Source organism: Lepidochelys olivacea, assembly GCF_965140295.1.
Source record: "Lepidochelys olivacea isolate rLepOli2 genome assembly, chromosome: 1".
NCBI classification, from domain to species: Eukaryota; Metazoa; Chordata; order Testudines; family Cheloniidae; genus Lepidochelys; species Lepidochelys olivacea.
In genome coordinates, this window is record NC_140411.1 from 50,725,326 (window position 1) to 50,749,618 (window position 24,293).

A 24,293-nucleotide genomic window follows, 5' to 3' on the forward strand; every position below is an offset into this window, starting at 1 on the left:
TGTTACACACCACCATATTCTTTAACTGATGTTAAATATAAACATTGACCATGAATCATGTCCTCAGCTAGTGTAAACTAATGTAGCTCTATTGAAGTCAATGGGTTTACTATACCAATTTACATTTGCTCACGTGGTACCAGATCTGCAGCAACTTCTTTTGGGCTGCCATAGCATTCCTACACTGCAGGTATGCTGCACTCATATTGTATCAGAGCTGTATTTGAAAGGAGACACATGACCTATAAATCAGTTCCCTCAAAGTTCATAACTGCTTAATTTTAATTGATAAGTAACAGTTATAAGGCATCCTTAACACCTCAGTGTGGCTGGGCCTGCTCCATAGATGTATGAGACTTCCAGATAATTCAGGAAGTGATGCTGGCAGTTTAAGAGGCATTCTGCCCTTTGAGATGGTACAGAATCAGCACCCCAACTTGGTGCTAGAAACCACTACTGCCAGAGGTGCTATCAGCATACAAAACAAAGGTCCTGGTCACTTGCAGTAATCAGAACAAACCAACCACAAGGGGCATTGTCTTTATGGATGTGCCAAATTCCAAAGGGTAATTACTTTCTGCCTTCCTAAGCAGAGCTGGCTGGAAAATGGAAGTCCCTTCCCATGAAAACTCTCATTTAACAAAAATAAATAAAAAACACCCTGAGTCAGGACAAAATGTGTTTTAAAAAATAAATCTGTGAGATGGGATTTCCAGAAAACTTGCACTTCAAGAGAACCAAAACTGACTTTTTCAGCTTGCCAGCTGTCCACCTGGAAGGCTCTTGTCAACTTCACTTTCCTCCTGCAGGCAGAAAATGAAAATGACAAGAGCCATCCAGGCCAGCCGATGTAGATTGAGTGCCAAGGCTCTCCACATTTCCCCCATCCGACCCCTGCTACTGGAGGGGTAGCCAGGTTGCGGGGCAGGGAGCCAACCAGGGCACTCAGCCTGATTCACATCCCCCCAGCCAGGCAGCAGCTGTCTGCCTGGAAGACTCTTTTCAGTTTTGCTTTTGCCATACAGGCAAAATGTGAAATTGATAAGATCCTTCCTGGTGAGCAGCCAGGGAGATGTCACTTTGATTTTCCTGACAAAAAATAAAAATTTTCCAATGGAAATATCTGATTTTGTGAAAAGGGCATTTTCCATTGGAATACTGTTCTGATGCAAAATTCCCACCCAGCTCTATTCCTAAACCTTTACTAAAGATTCAATTGGACAAATTATGCTTTCTATCCTAAGCTATCCCATCCCTGAGATAGTTGCATTTCAATGGTGATTGAAGTGATCCATATAGTTGCAAATCAGAGTCTAAAGTGTTTTTAGATTATTGCAGGTGGAGCTGATAATGATGCTTATAGTCAAACTTGCCTGATATCTCCCTGTTTTCAGTTACTTATAACTTGGCTAAACTCTTCTGTGACAGGTGACTGCCTCAGGCTGATTTAATTTTTTGTAGTTTCAGCAAAAAGAGTTCAGCCATTTTCAAGAGAAAAGTTAGAAAAAAATGTTTTGCCCATGTTAAAAGTATTCTTACAGCTGTTTCACAGAAAAGCTCTTGTACCTCCATGCTTTGGAATAAGGACTTGAAATTTGGCATCAGGGAAGCGCCTTTTGCTGTTTCCACGAGAAGCTTCCCAAATTTGACCAAGTTGAGCTGTTGAAAAATTGCAGAAGCCACGGACTTAGTAAGGACTTGTTGCAGTTCCGCAGCTAAATTATCCAAAGATTTCATTGCACTGAGCATGCACCAGCCCAGGGAAGGACAGCTGAGAAGGATTCTGCCTGTGATTACTGCTTTGGGCTGCTGTAGCAAGGGGCACTGTAAGTGAGAGAAGGGAGACTCACTCTCTCCAGTGCTCTACCTACCTACTGGTGCCCAGGCAGTGGTGGAGGAAGCAGTCTGACTCAAATGTAGGAGGAACAAGAGGTGGACCTGAAGGAGGAAGGCAGCAGAGGGAGTAGGTTGGGTCAAGGAGCCTGAAAGGGGCAAGATTAGGACAGGCGTGGCAAGGAAACTGGGGCTGAGATGATGAGCATCAGGTGGGGAGGACAGGGACAGGTTAGGCGAGAAAACTTAACGACAGACAGGTATTTGGCTGCCTACTTTGCCCAACTGGTCTGATCTGAACACATCTAAATAATGAAAGAGTGATTGGAGCAGGGGGACTTGACCCAGGGTCTCCTGCCCCACAGGTGGGTGCCCTAATCACTGGACTGCAGTCATTCGGTCACTCTCTCATTATTTAATCCACAGGGGAACAGCTTCAGCAGGCGTTCCCATGGCTCAGTAACTCGAGCACTCTCCTGAGAAGTGGGCAAGCCCTGTTCAAATCCTTTCTCCCGCTTTTCCAGGGAGAGGGAATTGAACCTGGGTCTCCCACATCTCAAGTGAGTGCTCTAACCACTGAGCTAAAAGTTACAAGGCAGGTGGCACCCCTCCTCCAGCCAGTCTGTGTGGAGACAGACAGTGAGTAGACTGGCTAGGTTAGGCAGCTCCCTGCACAGTGTGCAGATTTTTGTGGGTCGCATTCTTAGGTGCTTCTCTCTCCCCATTCACTGTACAGGGAACGGAGGCACCTAGCTCAGCTTTGTAGGTTGCAGCAGTGTTGCTGCAGTGATTTTCCAGGCACCAAAAAATTAGGCACCATGACGTTCAGCGTTGCAATGCTTAAGTGCCTTTGTAGGATTCAACCCAAATTGCGTGCTCCTCATTCTGGGTGACTAACTTCAGATCCTGGAGTCTGATTTGAAAAAACGTGCTGAGTGCTCAGCAGCTGCACCTGAAGTCAATGGGGGCTCTGCTTTGACCATATAAAGTGCTATATAAAACTACATACTCTGAAATATTAGGTATTTTGAATCTGGCACCCAAAATTAGTGGCCACTTTTGACCTTTAATCTTTCTGTGACTCAGTTTCTACCTGCACAAGGGTAATAATCCCCTCCCCCGGCCCCACAGGGATATTGTAAAACTAAATACATGAATGTTTGTGAAGCACTCAGATACTATGGGGATGAGCACCACAGAAAAGCCCATGAGGAAATTAATAATTCTGTATTCAAAGCAGCGTTTGAATAGCATGCAGTAAATAATATCTGCGAACAATGAGGAGAAAGTAAAATACTGAATAGCTGCTCATTCAGTAAGCGCTGTCTGTCCTGTGCACTGACAGAGGCAAGGGGTCTGTGGGGAAAATATAGTATGGGATGATGTAACTAAAGACTGCATCATAATACATATGCAACGGAGGACAAATTAAGGTTGCACAGACAACCTTAATTTTGACATTTCCTAACTTTCGAGTGCTTAACTTTGCAACATTAACAATATTTCTGTTTTGTTTTTTGGATGTAATTATTTATAGCATGCCAGAATGTGCATAGCACTTTTCAATTGCATACAAGTTATCCTTCTGAAACAAAAGTGCTAAATAAATTTGAGAGAGACAGAGTGGGTGTGGTAATATCTTTTATTGGACCAGCTTCTGTTGGTGAGAGAGACTGTGTGGAAGCAGGAAAACTTGTCTCTCACCAATAGAAGCTGGTCCAATAAAAGATATTACCACACCCACCCTGTCTCTCTAGTATCATGGGACCAACATGGCTACAATACTGAATAAATACATGTAAGCTATTATTATTACTATAACTTTTACAATGGCAGGTGATCATGATTTGAGTCAGGATTTCAGTAAGCATTATAGGATCATAAGTTTGTTTGTTTTTTTTTAAACCAATATAACTGAGTTTCAAGATGTGAAGAAAAACACTCAAATCCATAAAGCAATGGATTTCAGTCAGTCATGCTTCAAATGTGGTAGTCTGATGGTCCAGATTTACAGCCAGGTTAAAACTATCCAAGGTCTTTCTATATATGGTCTTTTGGACAACCTGATCATCAAGGCCCAATCCAGCAAAGCACTTAAACATATGGTTAAATTCAGTGATCAGGGACTTCAATGGGACTTAAAACAGGTGCTACGTAAGGGCCTAACTTCTCCACTGAATTGTCTTCAGAGTAAATTCCAGTGTACCAGATCGTCTTTAAAAATTAGATCATCAAATCAATAGTGTATTTGATAACTTTCTCAAAAGTAATGACTGAATTTATTTTTCCAGTCTTGGACTGACACTGACAATAACAAAGTCACACCAGAGAAGGAACCTGTTAGTGAATTCTAAACAGTCAAATAAAAATGTTAGTGTAACAAGAATCTTACCTGAACATGACCTGCCTAGGTAAGAATAATAAAAAGCACATAAACTACTAAAAGCACCACTTAAGTCATTATATTAAGTATACTCACTAATTTAATAAACAAGTCGGGGTCAGTGGAACAGAAAAATAGAGTAAGAGCTGGTTTTGCAACTTGCAATCCAGCCTGAATAAGGGGCACCACATAATTGTCCAGTACCAGAAGCAGAGTAGGAACCAGAGCATTACTCTTGGTCACACATTGCTTCCTAATCACCTTTGCTTAAGTGGGGGTGTGTGTGTGTAGGGGAGTAACACTAAACAAGCCTCTTCCTAGCATAGCTTCCTTCCCCCTCTAGTGCACAGCACTCCAGCTGGGCTGGCCCAAGCAGTGAGGGGAGTAGAGCCAACACTCTGTCCACTCCCTGTTCTTGCTCATCCACTCCTTAGCTAACTGCATGGGAGGGGGAGTAGCAACTGCTTTCCCCTACAACATATGTTAATACCAATAGCCCATTCAGGGAAGAAAGAGTGCCTTACATTCTCCTCCCCTGTGAGGCCCATGTTTGAGCCTTAAATAAAAGGGTGAAAAGGTAGAGTAAGACATAGGAGTAAATACATAAGAGCCCCCAAACCTCTTCTACTTTCACTGATAATAATGATGATGATTTGCTATGTAACTGTTTCATTTAGCTGGAAGTCAGGGGGAAAAAACCCCCCAGTAAGATAAGGGTTAAAAGTGTTCTTCCTGTCTCTGTCATTCTTCTGAAGTCCTACTTAACTGTCAAGGACTGCTGGTGTGATTGTCATTCAGAGCTACAGCATAAATATCCGCTTTGGAAAGAAGGAAAGTTGGACAACTGTTCACCTCAGTGTGATCTCATTTATTACTACAGATGGCCAACTGATTAGCCAGCCAGCAAATAATGAGGTATTTAGACCAGCCTAAATTCTATGCCTTTCATTAATGGAAGAGGAAAAGAGAGGCCACAGGGATATTTACTGGGACCACAGAGGCCAAGACTAAGATAAACACAAAAGACAAATAAATACAAATGCAAGGGCAGAAAGCCAAGAGACATAAAACCATCTGAGGAGCAGGATATATTTGGAATCTGCTAACTCCATAGGTATTATTTGTACACATTTTGTTATCTTGTCAAATGAACCATGTAATCAGATAAAGGGCACCTTTACCACAAACTCACCAGCATATTATAATGGTATTAACAACATATAAACTACAGCAATGCATTAAGCCAGGACTTGAGGGTTTTTTAGCTAAGAAACCTGACTCCATCAATTTTAATCCAAGTTCCTTTAAAAAGTCGGCTGCTGCTCTGTGGCAGTCTGCCCAGGCCTTCTGCTCACTCAAGCAGTAGTTGAGGTTTGTTTGACAGAAGATGGCTAACCCAGTGTCCCAGCTGAATGCCCTGCTGGTATGTGCTTTTAACAAAGTGCTAACCAGATTACATGTAAGGAGATATTAATATTCTCTATTTTTATGCTTTCTCAGAACTATCAAGTTTAGAAATAAGCAAATAGGATTCTGGGGCTCTGTGTCCTTACCTACAACCAGACTCTACTCCACAAATACCAGTTCTTTGCCATATCCAAATATTCTGTACTAAGTCTTCAAAACCAAGCATGTAATTTGTATCCATTATTTTAACTATTTGAACCTGTGGACAATTATTTTGTGGGCACAATTTAGATGCCTACATTAGAAAAATGTGCCCTATATACTCCAATACCAGCATGTTACAAAGTCCTAGATGGTGTCCTTCAAACGATTTACAAGACAATAGAATGTAGTTGAAGAATCCATGTTTTGCAAATTAATCTTCATTACATTTGACACATTCGTCTTGCATTTATAATGTATCTAGTTATCTAGTGTGCTCATAAAATTATCTTGGTGCCATTTAGATCTTTTCATCTTCAAGGTGTTTTATAAACATTAACTAATCATCTGTTTACATGTGTAAAATCAACATGTTACTGCCATCTTGTTCTCAATATGACGCGAGTCACTCCTGAAGGGGGTGATTTATTGAATCTCCTCTGACTTTATTTGAGGAGATTAAAATTCTAGGGGCCAGATTTTCAAAGGCATCTTGGTGTCAAAAGTTGCGGACAGATTGCAAAATGAGTCAGGCACCTAATCTGCTTAGGAACTTTTGAACATCCCACTAGGAGCTTATTTATATCATTAGGAGCCTAAATACATTTGAAAATCTGGCCCCAGGTCCCCCATCCTCCAGGTAATTAGAAATATAATGGGTGGATGTTGGAATGTAATTGGGCAGTTTACTTCTTAATTTGGATCTGGTAATTTTGAAGTCTCCCCTTGCAGAGTATGTCTTCACTGCAGAGTTAACCAGGGATCGTACCCAGGTTTTAACCCTAACCCCCTACCATCCACACACAAAAACCTTTCCCTCAGTTTCCACCTGCTTTGAATCCCACCTGCTTAGCCAGCTGAGGTAGAGCTCACAACGTTCTCTATGACTGGGACACTGCCCCCACTGTGGGTAAGGAAGGGCATGGGAGCGGATTGTCCTCCTCATGACCTGCTCTGGCTTTGTAACATCCAGGGGATGGACCTCCCTGCCTCCTCCATATGGGGATCTGTCTCCCTTCTTACTGCTTGGTTCGCTAATAGTACCTCAAAGAGCCATCAATAATTGAGAGCTGTCACATATAGGAACTCTTAGAAGTTACAAAAACAGAGCAAAAAGAAAAGGAGTACTTGTGGCACCTTAGAGACTAACCAATTTATTTGAGCATAAGCTTTCCTGAGCTACAGCTCACTTCATCAGATGCATACTGTGGAAAATACAGAAGATGTTTTTATATAGACAGACCATGAAAAAATGGGTGTCTATCACTACAAAAGGTTTTCTCTCCCCCCACCCCACTCTCCTGCTGGTAATAGCTTATCTAAAGTGACCACTCTCCTTACAATGTGTATGATAATCAAGGGGGGCTATTTCCAGCACAAATCCAGGTCCCCCCCCCCAAACCCACTCTCCTGTTGTTACTCTGAAAAACGGAGCAAGAGTACTTCGGTGCTTCAGCTGTAGACGTGGGTGTATAATATGCAGACACAGCGCCATAGGGAGGGGACACAGGCCAAAACTGGACAGAGGACAGACACTCAACTGCTCAGGGGGCACACAAAGCGCTGCCTAGAGCACAAAGCTAGTGAACACAACACACACTCATGGCTGTATTAGGCACCAATGCACACCCACGCTACTCACAGCTGGCTAAGGCACTAGGGCACAGCCACTAGGCTGTATAAGCCCCGCTCCCACAGCTGTAGCCCGCACTAATGCCCCGCGGTGCAGGGCGCACTCGGCGCTGTACGAGCCCCGCACAGAGCTGCTGTTGCACAGCGGGAGCCGCCAGACAGGTGACCCCAGGACCCCCCTGGAAGCGGGCACTGCTCCGGCAGGAGAGCCAGGGCAGGGACCCCCACTCCTACCCGCGGGGGGCAGTGCGCTCGCGGGACTGACCTGCCAGCCGTCTCTCTCGGACGTTTCTCCACAGTAAATCCCAGGCTTTGGCGGTGGAGTCCCGCAGCTGCTCGCTGAACGACCGCCGGAGCTGGGGCTTGGCAGACCCGCGCTGGCCGCTCATCATTGAGTCCCCCACATCGCCGCGGACTCCCCGCGGCAGGTCCGGCTCCGCGCGCGCGGGCTGCGGCTCAGGCGTCCCGGGACGCGCGGCGGCGGCGGCCAGGCACCGGGAGCGGCAGGCGGCGTGTGTGTGTCAGACCCCGCGGCGTCCCCCCGTGTCACTGCAGCTCCGAGAGGCTCGGCTAACCTGTGCCTGTCTCCCCGCGGGCGCTGACCCCAGCCTGGCTCCTCGCGGCCCCGCTCGCGGAGCGCCCCAGCGCACGGGCCAGCTGGACAGCAGCTTATCCCCCCGCACAGCAACTCCCCTCCCAGCGCACCAGGGGCTCCGCGCTCTTCTTCCTCTCGCTGCCTGCCCGCCTGGCTGTCCCCGCAGCCCCTTGTCGCCAGGCTCGGATCACTCCCGAAGGTTTGCCCCGTCTTTGCGGGCCATTCCGGAGCCTGGCTGCTGCATGGCCACGCAGGGAGCCTTGCCCCCGGCCGAAGCCTGGCAGAGACTTCCAAGCACCAGTCCCCGGCCAGCTCGCATGGTCCCAGTAAGAGCTGCAGGAACTGGCCCCAGCTGAGAGCATTTTTGGTCTTTACTACCGGACTCGATCGGCTGAAACACCTCCAGGAGGTTCTATTTACCTGTTACACAACCCAGCTAGGCCCTGGGCTCCCTCCCAGCAGGGCCCCCTAGCTCCCTGCACTGCCACAGCCCCACCACCAGAGCCCCTGCCTGCTGGGGTGCTAGTGGCAGGGGTCACCCCCCAACCATGTAATGGGGACCTGCCACTACTCCTGGGACACAGCAGGCTAAGCCCTGGTCTACACTGGGACTTCAGGTCGAATTTGGCAGTGTTAAATCGATGTAAACCTGCACCCGTCCACAGGATGAAGCCCTTTTTTTCGACTTAAAGGGCTCTTAAAATCGATTTCCTTACTCCACCCCTGACAAGTGGATTAGGACTTAAATCGGCCTTGCCTGGTCAAATTTGGGGTACTGTGGACACAATTCGACGGTATTGGCCTCCGGGAGCTATCCCAGAGTGCTCCATTGTGACTCAGATGCACTGGCCAGGTAGACAGGAAAAGAACCACGAACTTTTGAATCTCATTTCTGGAGACTGCGGGAACTGTGGGATAGCTACCCACAGTGCAACACTCCGGAAGTCGACGCTTGCCTTGGTACTGTGAAAGCACTCCGCTGAGTTAATGCACTTAATACACTTAGAGCATTTTCTGTAGGGACCCACACACTCGCATATATAAAAACGATTTCTAAAAAAACGACTTCTATAAATTCGACCTAATTTCGTAGTGTAGACATACCCTAACAGAAGGGAGGGCTCGGCCACTAGCTGCCAGAGGATTCAGAGTCGGGGATCCTCACTTTCACCCCCAACAGAGGTGCCCGTTGTGCGTGGGAGGGGGCTTCAGACCACCGCCAGGGAGAACTCACGCACCAACGCCCCCACATAGCCATGATGGGATGGCAGCAGCAAGGCATCCCCACCTTCATACAATGTCCTCTGTTCCTTTCCTCAGGGGACTCCCCTATGTAGGAAACCATGCTCCAAGGCCCTTCCCCTACTCCCTAAGACCATGCACCAAGGGGGTGGGGGTGTCAGCCCTTCACCCACTCTCCTGGACCTCTGCTTCAAAGAAAGGTTGGCAACCACTGTTCCCTTCTAGTTTTGTGAGTGTACCAACTGCCTGGCATAGCTCAAATTTATCACTTCTCCCCAGCACCTTTTTCCTTCCCCTCTTCCCCATCCCTTTTCCTCCCCTCCCTCTTCATTCCTTCCACACCCCACTTTCAGGATTGCCTCCTCCACAACCCTCACTCAGGCAGCCACTCCTTTGGTACACAGGGTCAGAGGGGGCTCACCTCCCTTAGCCCCTGACCATCCAGGGAGCAGCTTCAGGTCCTGGACTCCCTCAGACCAAACAGCCAGAAAAATCGAGTGGCTGGGGGCTCCAGTGGCTGCAGCCCCTTCCCTTCTCTGGCCCCTAGCAGAGCACCAGTGGCTGCCTGTCTCCCCACTTCACTGGGAACAGGGACAAAGCCTGAGGGAGATAGGCAGAAGGGGGCACCCCTTCTGCCTTTCTGAACCAATGCAAGTAGTCCTTTTAGCCCTGGTCTACACTGGGGGGGGGGAAGGGGGAGGGGAAATCGATCTAAGTTATGCAACTTCAGCTATGTGAATAACGTAGCTGAAGTTCACGTACTTAGATCTACTTACCACGGTATCTTCACTGAGGTGAGTCAACTGCTGTCGCTCCCCCGTCGACTCTGCCTGTGCCTCTAGCAGCAGTGGAGTACAGGAGAGTCGAGGGGAGAGTGCTCGGGGATCGATTTATCACATCTAGACTGGACATGATAAATCGACCCCCGCTGGATCAATCGCTGCCTGCCAATTCAGCAGTTAGTGTAGACATACCCTTAGTTGTAACCTTTGTTAATTATGACTGTGTTGGAGAGTCTGAAGGAACTCAAATGTGAAACTGCAGAACTACTAACTGTGGTTGTGTAATCTATTATTTGAATCAGTTTCTGAAGAGATGACTGGAGGATAGCTAATGTGATGCCAATTTTTAAAAAAAGCCCCAAAGACAATCCTGGCAATTACAGGCCAGTAAGGCTAACTTCAGTACCAGACAAATTGGTTGAACTATAGTAAAGAACAGAATTATTAGACACAGATGAACACAATTTCTTGGGAAAGAGTCAACATGGTTTTTGTAAAATGTCTCAATCTATTAGAATTCTTTGAGGAAGTCAACAAGCATGTGAACCAGGGGGAGATCCAGTGGATATAGTGTACTTAGATTTTCAGAAAGCCTTTGACAAGATCCCTCACTAAAGGCTTTTAAGCAAAGTAAGCAGTCATGGGATAAAAGGGAAGGTCCTCTCATGGTTAAAAGATAGGAAACAAAAGGTAGGAATAAACAGAGAGTTTTCAGAATGGAGAGAGGTAAATAGTGGTGTCCCTCAGGGGTCTGTACTGGGACCAGTACTATTCAACATATTCATAAATGATCTGGAAAAGGGGGTAAACAGTAGGGTGGCAAAATCTGCAGATGTTACAAAACTACTCAAGATAGTTAAGGCCAAAGCAGACTGTGAAGAGTTACAAAGGGATCTCACAAAACTGGATGACTGGGCAACAAAATGGCAGATGAAATTCAATTTTGATAAATGCAAAGTAATGCACATTGGCAAAGATAATCCGAACTATACATATAAAATAATGGGGTCTAAATTAGCTCTTACCACTCAAGAAAGAGTAGATGTTTTTAGAGAACGATCCACAATGACTCCAAGATCTCTATGTGCAGTGGCAGTCAAAAAAGCTAACAGAATATTGGGAATAATTAAGAAAGGGATAGCTAATAAGAGAAAATACGATATTGCCTTTATATAAATCTGTGGTATTCTCACATTTTGAATACTGCATGCAGATCTGGCCATCCATCTCAAAAAAGATATACTGGAATTGGAAAAGGTTCAGAAAAAGGCAACAAAAATGATGAGGTATGGAACAGCTTCCTTATGAGGAGAGATTAATAAAACAGACTTTTCAGCTTGGAAAAGAGAAGACTAAAGGGGCATATGATAGAGATGTATACAATCATGAATGGTGTGGAGAAAGTAAATAATGAAGCGTTATTTACTCATAACATGAGAGCTAGGGGGGTCACCAAATGAAATTAATAGGCAGCAGCTGTAAAACAAACAAAAAGAAGTATTTCTTCCCACAACACACAGTCAACCTGTGGAACTCTTTGCCAGAGGAGGTTGTGAAGGCCAAAGCTATAACAGGGTTCAAAAAAGAGCTAGATAAATTCATGGAGGATAGGTCCATCAATGACTATTAGCTAGGATGAGCATTGATGCAAAATCATGCTATGAAGTGTCCCTAGCCTCTGTTTGCCAGAAGCTGGGAATGGGTGACAGGAGATGGATCACTTGATGATTACCTGTTCCTTTCATTTCCTCTGAAGCACCTGGCATTGGCTACTGTCGAAAGACAGGATACTGGGCTGGATTGACTATTGGTCTGACCCAGTATGGCCGTTCTTAAATTCTTATGTCTGTGCATCAGTGCCAACGCTTGGATTAGTGGTATCTAAAGTGAGTGCCCTGTACCAGGAGCAGTGAAAGCTCAGTAAAAGTGGAAGGACCACCGGTGCCTGAGCCAAACATCTTGCCTCTGCAGCGCCGCCTCCCTTTCTCCCCAAGGCCCTGCTCCTGCACCGTCTCTTCCCCCATCGCTCACCCTTATGGCTGGGATAAAGTGATGGGGTCCTGCCTGTTCTGGTACTCCTGCCTTGCACTATACCAGGTACCTAGCTGGGTAAGAAGCGGTCACATTGAACATTAACAGGGATCCCTATGTAGTGTAAATCAAAATAGAACTTGTTATATCAGCCTTACCCAGAGACTGGGGGCTAAAAGCAAACAAACAGATGGAGCAGGTGTTACTGCTCAATTAGTTTTAACAATCCAAGGATGATCTGTGCAGAAGTTTTTGCATAGGGCTGGTGTCTCAAAAAATAGTTGAGATTTGCCTGGATTCCTGTCCGAGCTTTACGTTTTAATTCAGTATTGCTCTGAAATAGTTTTTCTGTATTTTCCCTTATAATCCTGAGAGAACTGTTTGTATAAGGTCCCTCTACTGTCAAGTCCCAACTTCATCTACAGTAATGGTAGAGCAGAGACAGAAGCCATACAGATTTCTGCAACTCCAAGCCCCCAGGCACCTGAACCTAGATTGGGAGACAGCTTCTAGGGAAGATGGATGCTTCTGCCTCTCTGCCCATTTAATTTGTTTTCCTACTGATACTGCCAATAAAAGTGTGTGCCACGTAAGATGTTTGCTTTGTGACAGGGGTTCCTGGAACTAGACTGACATCAGCAATTCATTTCCCACAGAATACTGAACAGCCATTCAAGGGTCACTAGGGACATGCGCTGGATTTGAAACCATAACCTAGATATGAAATGTTCTGTATCACTTTACCAACTTGTTACTCCAAATAGTCATTCAACGCCCCCAAATATTGTTAATGGTTTTCCTCCCACACCATTTACATCTCATCTTCTTTTATGTCCAGATGTCTTGTCTGTTACCAGTCCTTGTTTCTTCAGCTACTCTCTAAGGTGACCAAAAGGGGAGTAGAGAGATGTTTGTATCCGATACCTTCACCACAATCTATTCCTTGTTTTTTCAGCAGCTCCTCCTAGATAAACTTGTGGGTTGTTTTACTGTTCAAAAAGCTAAATCAGGAGTTTACTATAGTTCCACTTTAACCTTCTGACCAATAAAGCAAGCCTCAAATCCCAGCCCTTAATGAAGAGCTGTAAAAGAAATGGGGGGCCAGCACTCTGTGGAAGAATTAGAGGGGCACAACAGGACACAAAAGGAGATTGTACTTAAGTGAATGAAAGTATTAAAATTCAGGGCTTGAAAAAAAACACTACTTCTTGGTGAATCAGAAACTTTCCTGGAAGAATGACAGGGTTTAATTGATCAGTTTCAGAAATATTTCAATTGTCCTTTTAAAATGTCAATTTAATCCGTTCAAAATGTTCCTAGCCCTTATGGTGTTAATGAAATCATCTTTATAAATGTTAATCAAAATTAAACCAATGCAGTGCTATCTTCCTGGAGTTGTACTCCACCTTATAGCTTTCCATGAGCAGCAGCAGAATGAAACTAACATGACTATTCCCAGCTGTGTAGGGTGCAGGGAATCTGACAAGAATCACATCTGTTTCATGCTCCTGTTGCTGATGGGGGAGTGGGGAATGAGGGAGATCAGCAGCAAAAGCAGATACCATGCTTGTATACCCAGCAGGGGGACAAAAATGTGGATTAACTCTCCCATTCAGTAGCCAGCATATTTAGATATTACCCCTTCAATGACCCAAAGAAGAGCTCTGTTGAGCTGGAAATCTTGTCTTTCAGTTTACTGGTCCAATAAAAGATACTACCTCACCCCCCTTGTCCCTTTAATGAAAGTAGGCTGTAATCTGATTGTAAAAAAGGGATTAATTTTGATATATTTCACCTATATCAACAATTACCGTAAGGGCACAGAATCAAAGAATATCAGGGTTGGAAGAGACCTCAGGAGGTCATCTAGTCCAACCCCCTGCTCAAAGCAGGACCAGTCCCCAACTAAATCATCCCAACCAGGGCTTTGTCAAGCCTGACCTTAAAAACTTCTAAGGAAGGAGATTCCACCACCTCCCTAGGTAATGCATTTCAGTGCTTCACCACCATCCTAATGAAAAAGTTTTTCCTAATATCCAACCTAAACCTCCCCCACTGCAGCTTGAGACCATTACTCCTTGTTCTGTCATCTGCTACCACTGAGAACAGTCTAGATCCATCCTCTTTGAAATCCCCTTTCAGGAAGTTGAAAGCAGCGATCAATCCCCCCTCATTCTTGTCTTCCGCAGACTAAACAATCCCAGTTCCCTCAGTCTCTCCTCATAAGTCATGCGTTCCAGTCCCCTAACCATTTTTGTTGCCCTCCGCTAGATGTTTTCCAATTTTTCCACATCCTTCTTGTAGTGTGGGGCCCAAAACTGGACACAGTACTCCACATGAGGCCTCACCAATGTTGAATAGAAGGGAACAATCACGTCCCTGGATCTGCTGGCAATGCCCCTACTTATACATCCCAAAATGCCATTGGCCTTCTTGGCAACAAGGGCACACTGTTGACTCACATCCAGCTTCTCGTCCACTGTCACCCTTAAGTCGTTTTCTGCAGAACTGCTGCCAAGCCATTCGGTCCCTAGTCTGTAGCAGTGCATGGGATTCTTCCATCCTAAGTGCAGGACTCTGACTTGTCCTTGTTGAACCTCATCAGATTTCTTTTGGCCCAATCCTCTCATTTGTCCAGGTCCCTCTGTATCCTATCCCTACCCTCCAGCTTATCTACCTCTCCTCCCAGTTTAGTGTCATCTGCAGACTTGCTGAGGGTGCAATCCACACCATCTTCCAGATCATTTATGAAGATATTGAACAAAACCGGCCCAAGGACCGACCCTTGGGGCACTCCATTTGATACCGGCTGCCAACTAGACATGGAGCCATTGATCACTACCCGTTTAGCCCAACAATCTAGCCAGCTTTCTATCCACCTTATAGTCCATTCATCCAGCCCATACTTCTTTAACTTGCTGGCAATAATACTGCAAGCATGCTCCAAGGTGCTCCAAAAAGTGCATTTGTAACTGACAATTCATATGTCTACATTTTTCCCCACTTCCTGTTATGATTTTAGTAAACATGATTAGGAGGTAAATTTTTAGTTCACCACCTTCTTAATTTTCAGCAGTAGACATTAGAATGAATGAGTAGACAACAGATCAATGCTACTGTGTCTACAGCATAAAACACTTTTCATTTTCCAAAACAAGCCAGATAACCTAGCCAGAGAAAAAGGGGCACGTTTTCCACTGAATCAGCATTTAAGCTGCTTGGTACTAGTCATTCCAAAATGGTTTAATTTGTGGTTATTCAATAAAAGTACATGATGAGCAGAAAAGGAGAAAATTCCCAGCTGCCCCTAGAGTAGATTGCACTAGTACACAGTGATTTGGCTTTGCTTATTGCTAATGAAACATATACAGGAATGAAAACTATTTCATTTTTTTTTAAACTTCTAGTCAGTCTTCTCCCAACCTTTTACATGCCATGGGTGAAGAACCATGCTATAACTGCAGCTCTGTTCTGCTGTTATTGTGGCACAAAAGATCTAATTTAGGTATATAGCTATTTATAGTACCCCCAATCACCATGGTAACTAGATGCCAGGATAATCAGCATGAGAAGATAATCTGCCCTCAAACTAAGAGTATTCTTTAATTAAAAAAAAAAAAGTTACAGTTTCTGTTATGGGGCCTGATCCAGCTCAAACTGAAGTCAATGGCAAAACTCTCACTGACAGCAAGTTCAGGTCCAAGGAGTGGAAAAATATGATAAAACTTCGGCTTGCTATTTGCAAGTTTCTGATAGAACAAAACAAAAGTAAAGCTGCTTTTTCACTTTCATCTACTGTTTTGTTATTACCAGTTACCCAAGATTTATAGTTGAATAACCACTTTTAAATTTATTTATAGAATAGGATCGATTTTTATAGGGGAAAATACATCAGATACAGAGGTACAATTATAACACCCTGGGGATACAGCACCCACTTATTTACTTTTGCATTGTTTTAGTATGAAATAAGAAAGCAGTGGAGAAAAATCAATTCCTAGTAAATGATCATGAAAGCATAGTCCTCCAAAGGCTCAGCAGTTACTACTGGTGTACTGCCAGTTTACAGTATGCCAACATTATGGAGGAGGGGAGTTGGGTGTAGAACACTGAAGCTTTTTAAATTGTTGGAGGGAGAACTGGATTGAAGCTTTTGAGGTAACTGGGTTGCTGATGGCGCATTGTAGTGAATTTTGTTGCTGAACTTTAGCTATGTTTGGATATGGCTTTTTTGGTATTTTTAGGTTACGTCAAAGGTGCAGAGAGCTCATGGATAGCTGACCTCTTTTATAGTGTGGGTCTACATCTAAACAAACCATTTGGACGGAGAAAGACATGAGTCATTGTTGCAATCACTAAATGGCCCAGCTTGTTCCCCGGTATCCTCTCCTTGCTTGTTATTCACATATGCACTCACATAGAAGCTGAAACATTTCTACCAAATTTTTAAGGTAGTTTTTATGGGAGGGAGCCAGCTGATACATATGTCAGCTGTGAAACAGCTTCTCTTGCCCTTTGGACCTGGAGATTAGCATCTATATCTCCATCTCTTTCCATTTCACCTTTCAAAGCTCTGGAAAAGGATCACTTCAATTGTGTCCAACCAACCTAATAGCTTTCTTTGACAGGGTAACAAGCCTTGTGGATAGGGGGAAAGCAGTAGATTGACTTTTTGATAATCTCACATGATCTTTTTATGAACAACCTAGAGAAATACAACCTAGATAGAGCCACTATAAGGTGTGTGCATAACTGGTTGGAAAACCATTCCCAGAGAGAAATCATCAGTGGTTCACAGTCAAGCTGGAAGGGCATATTGAATGGGGTTCCGCAGGGATCGGTTCTGTTCAATACCATCAATTATTTAGATAATGGCATAGAGAGTACACTTATAAAGTTTGTGGACATTACCAAGTTGGGAGAGGTTGCAAGTGCTTTGGAAGATAGGATTAAAATTCAAAATGATCTGAGATCAAACTGGAAAGATGGTCTGAAGTAAATAGGATGGAATTCAATAAGGACAAATGCAAAGCACTCTACTTAGGAAGGAACAATCGGTTGCACACATTAAAATAGGAAATGACTGCATAGGAAGGAGTACTGGAGAAAGGGATCTGGGGGTCATAGTAGATCACAAGCTACACGAGTCAGTGTTACACTGTTGCAAAAAAAGGAAACATCATTCTGGGATGTATTAGCAGGAGTGTTGTAAGCAAGACACAAAAAGTAATTCTTCCACTCTACTTCGAGCTGATTAGGTATCAACTGAAGTATTGTGTCCAGTTCTGGGTGCTACATTTCAGGAAAGATGTGGACAAATAGGAGAAAGTCCAGAGAAGAGCAAAAGAAAACTATTAAAGGTCTAGAAAACATGACCTGTGATGGAAGTGTTGTCGGTAGCTACTGGTGTGGTGCTCCACTCTTGTTCGATGATAAGTCAGCTGCGTGAGTGTTCCCTCTGCGTGCTTCCCCAGCTCTGCGCAGATAGCTAACACAGCAGACCCGAAGAGAACCCCCCCAAAAACACAGACTCTAGTAAGGTACAAAGGAACCCGAGCCAGGTTTATTGTCAAACAAAGCACAGTAATAGTTCCCTATAGACTATAGAGGGAATACTACAGATTTGTGCTCCCTGGACACAGCTCAGTCAGTGGCGGGACACTCCACTGCCCCCTAAGCTGGACAAAGCTATGCACTCTGGGACCTACTTTTATACCGTTGCAGGACAGATTACTCATCATAGTTCAAACGAATCTATCAATCATGTTGTCCTTTTGACCCTGTCTTTAAGATGCACCTGCCTGTTCCTTGTTATGTCTGTTGAGTGTTCTGCTGCCGTCTTTGCACAAGTTCCTCTCATTAGCACTTGTGTGTCCGTGTGTGTGTGCACGTGCTTCTAACAACCTTTTCTTGCCAACTTCTGTGAGTGGGACCTGCCTCTGGCTCACAGCCCAGCTTTGCTTATCACTGCCTGGAAGTACTTTGGTTCAGGCTTCAGGCCTCAGACTGGGCCTCTGATACAAGAATTTATGTTTCAGGGCCTCCTCTTACTACAGGAGGATTGAAAACATTGAGTTTGTTTAGTCGGAGAAGAGAAGACTGAGATGAGACATGATAACAGTTTTCAAATACATAAAAGGTTGTTACAGTAAGGAGGTAAAAAATTGTTCTCCTTAACCTCTGAGGATAGAAGAGGCAATGGGGCTTAAATTGCAGCAAGAGCAGTTTAGGTTGGACATTAGGAAAAACTTCCTAACTGTCAGGGTGGTTAAGCACTGGAATAAATTGCCTAGGGTGATTGTGGAAACTCCATCATTGGGGATTTTTAAGAGCAGGTTAGACAAACACCTGTTAGGGATGGTCTAGATAATGCTTAGTCCTTCCATGTGTGTAGGGGATTGGACTAAACGACCTCTTGAGGTCCCTTCCAGTCCTACAATTCTATAATTCATTTCTGCCAACAGCTGAGAAAAGAAAATCCCCAATCTGCTGATTTTCACCAATTAAGGGCCAAATTCTTTCACCCTTGCTCACAGCGATTAATCTCATTCTACACATTGCCTCTTTGAGATAAAGGGGACTTCTTGCAAAGTAAAGCACTATTCAACTTGAGTAACGTGTGTGGCAAATTGCCAGCACTATTATGACGGGTCTCACACTTTTTCTTCTTGGGCGAGGGTTCAAGGCACCATTTCTTGCCCCTGAACTGGGGTATTAACTGCCCCACTAGTGTCCTAGAGGAGGCGAGCGGAGACGGAGGGACCTGGGCCCGCCCTCTACTCCAGGTCCCAGCCCAGGGGGCCTAGGGATAGTGGTAAACCACTAGAACTAGCAGTTCCTTCCCCTGAGCTACTTCCCTCTCCTGCCCTTCAGCTTGTGGGGCTTCCTGCCCTCCCTCTGCACAAACCAGGTGTCCCTTTACTAGGGTCTTGGTCTTCTTAGCCCACCGCAGCACTTCTCCAAACTCTCCTCTGCTTCCCTCCAAACTGCTCTCTGCTCCAACACCAACCCACTCTGCTTCAACTCCTCCTCTTGTCTGATTGAAGCAGGGGGGTTTTATCATGTGACTGGCTTCAGGTGCTTTAGTTAATTTAAAGCAAACTTTCTTCCCCCTACAGGGAATAAGGCTCCCTTCTAACACTCTCCTGCTGGTATAATAGGCTTTACATTTGTTCAGAAGTGGAGCACTTCAATGTCACACTAACTCTTTTGCAAGGCTCCATCTCCCTCATTCCAACTCTTTTTTCTCTGGGAAATAAAGATATTCTTCTATATATGGCATGAAACAGTGGCTCTCAGCCTTTCCAGACTACTGTACTCCTTTCAGGAGTCTGATTTGTATTGCATAACCCCAGGTTTCACCTCATTTCACAACTACTTGCTTACAAAATCAGGCATAAAAATACAAAAGTGTCACAGCACACTATTACTGAAAAAAATGCTTACTTTCTCATTTTTACCATAGTTATAAAATAAATCAATTGGAATATAAATATTGTACTTACATTTCAGCGTATAGTATATAGAGCAGTATAAACAAGTCATTGTATGAAATTTTAGTTTGTACTAACTTTGCTATTGCTTTTTAAGAAACCTGCTGTAAAACTAGACAAATATCTAGATGAGTTGATGTTCCCCCGGAAGACCTCTGCTTGTCCCTAGGGGTATGTGTACCACTAGCATAAAAGAATAGTGCAGGACTCTCCTTCATAATTACCACACTGTAAGTGCAGGTCTAGAATCCAGTTACTATTATTAATTTGTATTACCATAGTGCCTAGGAGCCCTCATCATGGACTAGAGCTCCACTGTGCTAGATGCTGTACAAACACAGAACAAAAAGATGGTCCCTGTCCCAAAGACCTTACAATCTAAGTACCAGAGAAGAGACAACAGACAGGCACAGACATATAAGATAGCAGTGGCGGCTAATGTATACAGGGTGTTGGGATACCGCCCTTCCAAAGTAAAATCAACATTTATTTTACACTTTTCTACCCACTCATCAACTTATTCCCTTTGCATTCTCCCTCCTTCACCATGCTACTCTTGCCCACCCAAAACCTTCCTACTTTCTACTGCTCGCCCCCCACTGGTGTGTGTGTAACTAAATATTGACCAAAAACACAGTAAATTTGCTATGTTTGTGATTTGTATTTAGTGGCAGGGTGTTTCTTTCCACCACCCCCGTGGCAAATGCAGTTATGATTTCCAAGATCACAGGAGGTGATTTTAAGTGGGGTTTTGGATTCACTGCCCAAGCCCCATGCTGCTGTATCTGCAGAGCCGCTAGGACTGGCTTGGGTGGCAGACTCTCTCTCCTTCTCTTGGGCTCAGCTGTCTGCGACTGTGCAATTCCGTGCTGCAGTGAAGGTGAAGAAGCTGCTGGAGGAGGCCTTGCCAGGCAGAGCAAGAGGAGGAGGTGGTGGTAGTAAGAGAAAACGCAACAGAAGGAGAAGAGGACGAGGATCATACGAAGGAGGTCCAGGCTGGCCCAGGACTGGCTGCCAATGTAATTAAAGGCCCTTGGCAGCATAGGAGGGCAACTTTCCTAGGGCTGATCCTCCCCTTCTCCATGTTTGGACGTGTGGGTGATCCCCTGGGGGCAAGTGGGCATAATTTTTTCTGCTATGCCCTACTTGCCCCAAAATTCACCAGTTCCACTACAAGGGAGCACAAGGAAAAATAAGACAATACTGGTCAGCATGGCAGGCAGTGGTCTCAACACACCAGTGGCTTAACCATTGTCAAATTTCTTGTAGGCATGGCAACAAAGGAGAGCTGTAAGGAGGGATCTGAAGGAGCATGATGAGGTAGCTTTGCGGATGTTCACAGGGAGAACCTCCCACATGTGAAAGGCAGCATGGGGAAAAAAATTCAGACAAGCACCTTCATTCTAATGACTGGGTGATAGAGGCTGGGATCAGGGTCCGACTAGAAGTGGGAGCTTCACAGATTCCAAGTCCAGAGCCACTGTGACAATCTAGTTTGACTTCTGTACACTGGCCCTAGAACTTCCCCAAAATATTTCCTAGAGCAGATCTTTTAGACAAACATCCAGTCTTGATTGAAAAATTGTCTGTGATGGTGAATCCACCACGACCCTGGGTAAATTGTTCCAGTGGTTAATTACCCTCACTGTTAAAAATGTAGACCTTATTTCCAGTCTGAATTTGTCTAGCTTCAGCTTCCAGCCATTGGATCATGTTATAACTTTCTCTGCTAGACTGATGAGCCCATTATTAAATATTTGTTCCCCATGTAGGCACTTACAGACTGTAAACAAGTCACTCTTAACCTTATTTTTAAGATAAATAAATTGAGATCCTTGTGTCTATCAGTACAAGGCATTTTTTTAAATCTTTACTCATTCTCATGGCTCTTCTCTGAACCCTCTACAATTTATCAGTACCCTTCTTGAACTGTGAGCACACAAACAGAACACAATATTCCAGCAGCAGTTGCACCAGCATCAAATACAGAGGTAACATAATCTCACTATTACCCCCTGACATTCTCATTTTTATGTATTTCGGGATCTCATTAGCTCTTGTGGCCACAGTGTCCTACTGGGAGCTCATGTTCAGTTGATTATACACTATGACCCCCGAATCTTTTTCATAGTTACTGTTTTCCAGGATGAAGTCCCCCATCCTGCAAGTCTGCCCTACATTCTTTGTCCCTATATGTATACCTTTACATTTAACAGTATTAAAACCCATTGTGTTTGCTTGAATCCAAATTGCTCGGAATCAGTGACCTGTCCTCTTCATTATTTACCACTCTTCCAATTTATCAGTGATGGTTTTGTGTTTTCTTTCAGGTCATTGATAATAATGTTAAACAGCACAGGGCCAAGAACCAAGTCTTGCAAGACTCCATTGGAAGCACACCCACTTGATGAAAATTCCCTGTTTACAATTACATTTTGAGATCTTTTATTTAGCTGGTTTTTAATCCATTTAATGTATGCCATGTTAATTTTATATCATATTTTTAAATCAAAATATCATGGGCTATCAAGTTAAACATCTTACAGAAGTCAAAGTATATTACATCAACACTATTGCCTTTATCAACCAAATTTGTAATCTCAAAAAAAAAAAAAAAAAAGTCAAGTTAATTGACAGGATTCGTTTTCATAATCATGTTGATTTTCATTAATTACATTACCCTCCTTTAATTCATTATTAATTGAGTCCTGTATCAGCTAATGCATTATCTTGTCTGGGATCGACGTCAGGCAATAAGCATATAATTATTCAGGTAATCCCGTATACCCTTTTAAAAAATTCTGACAGCATTAGCCTTTTTCCAGTCTTCTGGAATTTACCCAGTGCTGCAAGACCTATTGAAAATCAACATTAATGGTCTAATGAGTGCCTCAGCTAGCTAGTTTAAAACACCTGAATGCAAATTATCTGGACCTTCTGATTTTAAAATGTCTAACTTTAGTAGCTTCTGTTTAACATCCTCCAGAGAGACTAGTGGAATGGAAAGAATATTATCACCATATGATGAGACTATATCTGTTTTTCCCCCCAAATACAGAACAGAAATATTTATTGAACACTTCTGCCTTTTCTGCATTATTATTAATAATTCTACCATTTCTATCTAGTAATGGACCAATACCATTGTCAGGATTCTTTTTGTTACTGATATATTTAAAAAATTCCTTATTGTCCTTAACTGTGCTGGTCATAGATTTCTCCTTGCGTCCTTTTGCTTCCCTTATCAATTTTCTACAATTCCTACTTCTGGTTTATATTCATTACTATCAACTTCCCCTTTATTCCACTTGTTATATATTTTTATAGCTGTCTTCACTTTCCCTATAAATCAAGTAGCTTTTAAAACTAGTACAACCTTCTTCCTTGATTGTGGCTTTTGAAGCATCCAGTAAGATGTTCTTAAATGATTCCCAATTATCGTTCATATTTTTCTTCCTCCAGATGATTTGGATCATAACTGTTTTCCTCTTTTGAAACTATCCCTTTAAATCCCCATGTGTGTATTGTTTTATATATTACTGGTCTGGACTTTATTCTGCTTCCACATTATAAATGTGATCAAGTCATGACCACCTGTACCTAAGCTATCATTACATTTTAGTTTTATGATCTGTTCCTTTTTTTCTGTGAGGACAAGGTCTAATAAAGAATTCCTCCATGTTGGCTGCAATACTTCCTGAATTAGGAAATTGTCATCCATAATCTTTAGACATTCCAAGGATGTTTTAGTACAGGCAGCATAAGATGTCCATTATATGTCACTCAAATTGAAGTATCCCATGATTATACAGCTTTTTTTCCTACACATTATAGAGAGGTATATAAGGAGGGTGTCATCCTGTTCCCTACTGTTATTTGGTGGTGTGTAGCAGACACCAGTTAATACCCCATCTTGTGATTTAATCTGTTAGGACATTGATCCATAAGCATTCAAGGTCATTTTCTTCCAAGTTCTCAATGTCTTGGAAACAGGTAATGCCATTTTTTGACAGAGTGCCACTTCCCTCCCCTTTTGCACATTCAATCTTTCCTAAATAGGTTAGAACCATTGATTTTAACATGCCAGTTGTGCAAACCATCCCATCAGGTTTCAGTAATACCAACTAGATCAAATTTAGACTCATAAATGAGCAATTCCAATTCCTTGTTTGTTACCCAGGCTCCTAGTATTGGTGTGTAGGCAATTTGAGAATTTATTTCCTTCATTTCTATATTAAATCAGATAGTAAATGAGAGATGGTAAATAGGTTGAGGATAAGACATGAAGAGTCTTAAAACTGAAGTAGCAGCTTGTGTTTGATGTGACAAAGAAGAGGGAACCAGTAGAGGGGTGCAAAGAGAGGGGTGACAGGATCAAAGTGACGGGCTCAGAAAATTATCTTTGCAGCAGCATTCTGAATGGATATGAGCAGGACCAGACTGGAATGATTTTCTGACAGAAAAGTCACTTCTTGCAAAATGAAAATAGTCCATGGAAAAATTTCAATTTTTCTAGAAAATTGTTCCCAGCTCCCTGGCTCTCTCTAGCTTTCAGGCTCCCGAGAAGCCTCACCTCCCAAGCTCTCAAGCTTCCCAGCTCAGCAACTTTCCAACAGGTTGGAACAAAATGTCATTTTGACTTTTTCCTGAACAAAAACTTCAGATTTCCCATTCTGTGGGAAATAGCTAAATTG

The 24,293-nt window shown here is 43.6% G+C and overlaps 1 protein-coding gene across 2 annotated transcripts in view; it reads right to left on the bottom strand.

Moving 5' to 3' along the window:
• STARD13 (StAR related lipid transfer domain containing 13) overlaps nt 1-24,293 on the bottom strand; it is a 475,243-nt gene that overhangs the window by 215,145 nt on the left and 235,805 nt on the right. The window contains exon 1 of one of the 2 annotated variants that reach the window (XM_084616653.1): nt 7,722-7,743. The exons of the other annotated variant lie outside the window; for it this stretch is intronic. The gene's annotated coding sequence lies outside the window, so the exon portion shown is untranslated. Of the gene's footprint in view, nt 1-7,721; nt 7,744-24,293 lie in introns of those variants that run through there. 2 annotated transcript variants of the gene reach the window in all.